Raw genomic sequence first — 4558 nt, 5'->3', positions numbered from 1 at the left:
ATTAGTTTTACCATTAGCTCAATTTACCTATCTGAAATCAACTAAAAAGGAAATATCCTGTTACCACATCAACATAATCACTTTTGCAGTAAACATCTTCTTCTAAACACTGACTAATTTCTGGGCAGGTGTGTAAACAAAATCATAAAGAAGAAAGTAGCCACAGGGGAACAGAGTTAATGGAAGAATATCTTCAAGCATTCACTCAGTTTACTCAGTATGAAGTAATGACTGTGTCTTTTCCTCAGGGCAGAGCACCTATAGACCTCTGACAATATGTTGTTAACATACGTCAACCCTCTGGCCCGTATCTCTGAAGAAGGGTGGCATCCCCTTTGATCTCAGGCTTCACAGGGTGTACAGCTTCAGAGAAATGGCTTAAGGAATTTGCAACTCCAAGGAAGCCAACTCTGCATGTAACCCTGGGAGGGTCCAAGTCCCTTAAGCCTTTGGAAGAAAAGCAAGTCATTTTAACTCACACTGAATTTACTTTGTGTGCTTGATGTAGGATATGTTTATTTCTAAATATTATCCTATAGATAGGTAGGTAGATATGCAGGTAAGAAATTTGTTAGAAGAACTGGCTCACATAATTACGAAGGCCGAGATGTACCACAACAAGCCTTCTGCAAATTGGAGATCTTGGGATGCTGATAGTGTGGTTCAGTCCAGGTCCAAAAGAGTTAGCCAGGGAAAAAAGAGTTAGAACCAGGGAAGCAGATGGCGTAATTTACGGTCAGGTTGAAGGCTTGAGAGCCTAGATGGGGAGAGTGGGTGGAGCACTGTTATAAGCCCTAGAGTTCCAAGGCCAGAGAGCCTGGAATTCTGATGTTCAGGGGAAGGAGGAGAAGAGAGAGGGAAAATCCTTTTCTTTTTTGCTCTGTTTGAGCCCTCCACTGACTAGATGGCACCTCTCAACCCACACACATTGAGGATGAGTCTTCTCCACCCAGTCCACAAACTCACTGACAGTCTCCTCTGGAGCCACCTTCTGAGACACGCCCAGAAGCAGTGCTTTGCCACTTCTCTAGGTACTTTTTAATCCAGTCAGGCTGACCCCTAACATAGCTAACCTCTATCACCCTGGCTGCATTCAGCGTTGTGGCAGTGATTGCAACCTACACTCCTCTAGTGTTTTTGTGCAGTTCTTGGCAACAATTCCATAGTCATTCTAAAAATATGTCATAATGGATTAAAATATTTTGCTTAATGTTTTATTAGTTTGTTTTCCAAATGATTTCTACTCATAGTGGGCAAATTGTAAATACAGTCAAGCAGAAAGAAAATAAAAAATTTTGTAAGCAGATTAAATAATTATTAACATCATTATGTTTTTTCTCTGTCTCATTCTGTGTGTATGCATGTGTGTGTGTGTGTGTGTGTGTGTGTGTGTGTGTTTAACAGGACATTTTTGGGTATTTGAGCCTGGTGATACCTCCCTAATACTTCCCACCAGTGTGTGTTTGCATGTATTAAAATATTAATACTGGGGATTTTATTTTGTAAAATAAAATAGGGGAGAATAGAGAAGTTGGGTTGAGGGCAAGGTATAAAAAGAGAAAGTATAAAACTAAAGATAATTGGGTGGGACCTATTTCATCCTACCTAGTGAACTGGGTTGGAATCCCTGGTCATAGTCAGAAATGGAATAATCTGAATCATGGTTAGTCAGGTCTACACCATTCCCTTCATCTCTACTTTATACTAATGTGGGTGTATACAGGGGTCCATAAAGTTCATGTGCAATTTAAAATAGCTGTAACTCTGTAAGTATATGTGATAGAAAGAATCTATTAAAAAGATTAGAAAGAAGAAATACTTACATTTTTAATTTTTCTTGTTAATTTTCAACACGCCCACCACCATTACTAATACAAAGGGTAATACAATTCTGTAGTTCTCTGAAAACATTTTCAAGCTGATTTTCAGTAATTCCAGCAATCATATCAGTTATCCTAGCTTGCAAGTCTTCTAAAGATTGAGGTTTGGTTGAATAAACATTAGTTTTCACATGTCTCCATAGAAAGAAATCCAAAGGAGTCAAATCACATATACTAACAAAGTGACAACTACTTTCAATTGCACATGAACTTTATGGACATCCTGTATAATATCTATTGGGAATCTTCCAAGAGAACTAGGGGACACATCAGTCGGGATTAAGTTTCTGCTTTGAGGAGAGTTAGCTCAGAGATGTTAGGTTTTGACAAACATGTACCTGTGATGATATTTTACATTCATTTAATTTTCTGAGCAATCTTTGTTGACTGTTGTATTAGGTTCCTATTGCTGTTGCAACAGAGTACCACAAATTCAAAACAACACACATTTATTTGCTACAACTATTGAGGTCAGAAGTCCAAAAGGAGTCTTATGGATCAAAATCAAAAAGTACAATCAAGGTGTTGGCAGAGTTGGCTCCTTTTGAAGTCTGTAGGGAAGAAGAATCTCTTTCTTGCTTGTTCTGTATTCTAGAGGCATTCCTTGGCCATAGTCCCAGTCATATCACCTTTTATTCCCCCTCATCTATCATCCACCTTCTTTTGTCTTTAGCCTTTTTGCCTTTTCCTTCCAAGGACATTTAGTGCCTATGCAAATAATTCAGGATAATCCTCCCTTCTCAAGATCCTTAATTCAATCACATCTGCAAAATCCCTTTTTCCACTGAAGGTAACATTCACAGGTTCCAGAGATTAGAACACAGACATCTTTGAGGGTCATTCTTCAGCCTTCCACAGTACCTATTGTTTGCCAGGTACTACTATCAGTTCTTGGGATTATAGCCATGCATAAAACAGAAATCTCTGAGGGTAGGAAGAGTTGGAGCGTAGGGGACAGATGGTGAGAATGATCAGACCATGTAAGATCTTATACACCGTAGCAATAAGATTGGATTTTATTCTATGTGCAGTGGGAAGCTGCTGATGAATTTTAAATAGGAGGCAACAGAGTTCAGTTTGTGTTTTCACAAGATCACTCTGGTTGCTATGTAATGAGTGGGTTGGAAGGGTCACTTACTATTTATTCTCTGTGGCTAAGCTGACTGCTTAGGGCCTTCTCACATTCAGAAAGTGGGTGGCAGCAGAAGTTCATTCTTTCCAATGAGCCTGGAAAGAATAAGCTTAGGAGGAGAAAGGGAGGGAAACAGAATAGTGTGATGGTGTCACAGAAGCTGAGAGAAAGTGCTTCAAGGAGTGATTGATCAATTGTGTCTTACAGTGTTAAAGATGAGGATACAAAATGGATTTAGCAAAGTGACTGAGGCTGTTCTGATGCTTTTTTGCAAAAATTTCCCAGTGGAGTGTTGAGCACAAAAACCAGATTGGAGGAAGTTGGAAAATGAATGAGGTAAAGGCAATATCAGTAAAGGGATGAGGTCACTCAAATCTCTGGCCAAGATGTCCCCAAAAGTACAATCAAGATAGGACCAACGTCTTATGTTTATAATGAATTGACAACATAGATGAAATTGACTAACTTTTGAATGTCACTTTCCCATGCTTTCTTTTCCAAACCTCAGAGATAGTAGGTAACAATTTTGGAAGGACCTATCCCTAATACTACTTTTCCCTGGGAGGCAGAAGCAAGTCCTATCTGAGGAAATGTTTTGAAAGGTGAGTGTCACCTATAATCCTACCACTCTGTGAGGCTGAGAGGGGAGGATCACTTTGGCAAGATCCTGTCTCTACCAAAAATAGAAAAATAAGCTGAGCATTGTGGCAGGTGCCTGTAGTTTCAGGTACTTTGAAGGAGGAGACAAGAGTCCAAATCCCAGGAGTTTGAGGTTACTGTGGGCTAGGAAGGCCATAGCACTCTACCCAGGGTGACAGAGTGAGCTGCGATGATACCCCACTGCACTCTCTAGAGCAGTGGTTCTCAACCTTCCTAATGCCGCAACCCTTTAATACAGTTTCTGTGGGTTATGAACCACAGGTTGAGAACTGCTGCTCCAGAGCAAAACAGCAAGACTCTGCCTCAAAATACATACATACATACATACATACATAAACAAATAAATAAAAAGCCCTCTCCCAACCCATTAATACTCTCTAACTCTTGGTATGGGAGAATGAAAAAAAAAGAGAGAAAAACTAATATTTATTTAGTATATTATGATTTAAATCTTAGAAACATTGAGAATTAAGACATTTTCTTTACTAAAAAATATTGAGAACATGATATTTTTGTATTTTTGAGTTGTAAATCAAAGGGTGCAAAGTTTAAGACAGACAAGAGGAATAAATTTTGAGTTCTGTTGCACATGGACTATATGACTATAGTCAATAATAATGCATTGCATATTTCAAAATAACTAAAAGTAAATTTCAAGTATCTCAGCATAAAAATGATAGTTAAATGAGGTGATGAATATCTTAATGAGCTTGATTTAATCTTTCCACATTGTAAAATTTATCAAAACAACATATTATACCCCCTAAATATATACAACTGTGATTTGTCAATTAAAAATATTAATAAATTAAAAAACAACAGTGACAATGTGCAAATAAAAATAATAATAAAAAAAATCACATGTCATTTGAATAGTGCTTGCCTT

The sequence above is a fragment of the Nycticebus coucang genome, chromosome 2 (genome assembly GCF_027406575.1).
Source record: "Nycticebus coucang isolate mNycCou1 chromosome 2, mNycCou1.pri, whole genome shotgun sequence".
In the NCBI taxonomy this organism is placed as follows: domain Eukaryota; kingdom Metazoa; phylum Chordata; class Mammalia; order Primates; family Lorisidae; genus Nycticebus; species Nycticebus coucang.
The sequence above is the reverse complement of the archived record's forward strand: the minus strand, read 5'-3'. Positions refer to the sequence as shown.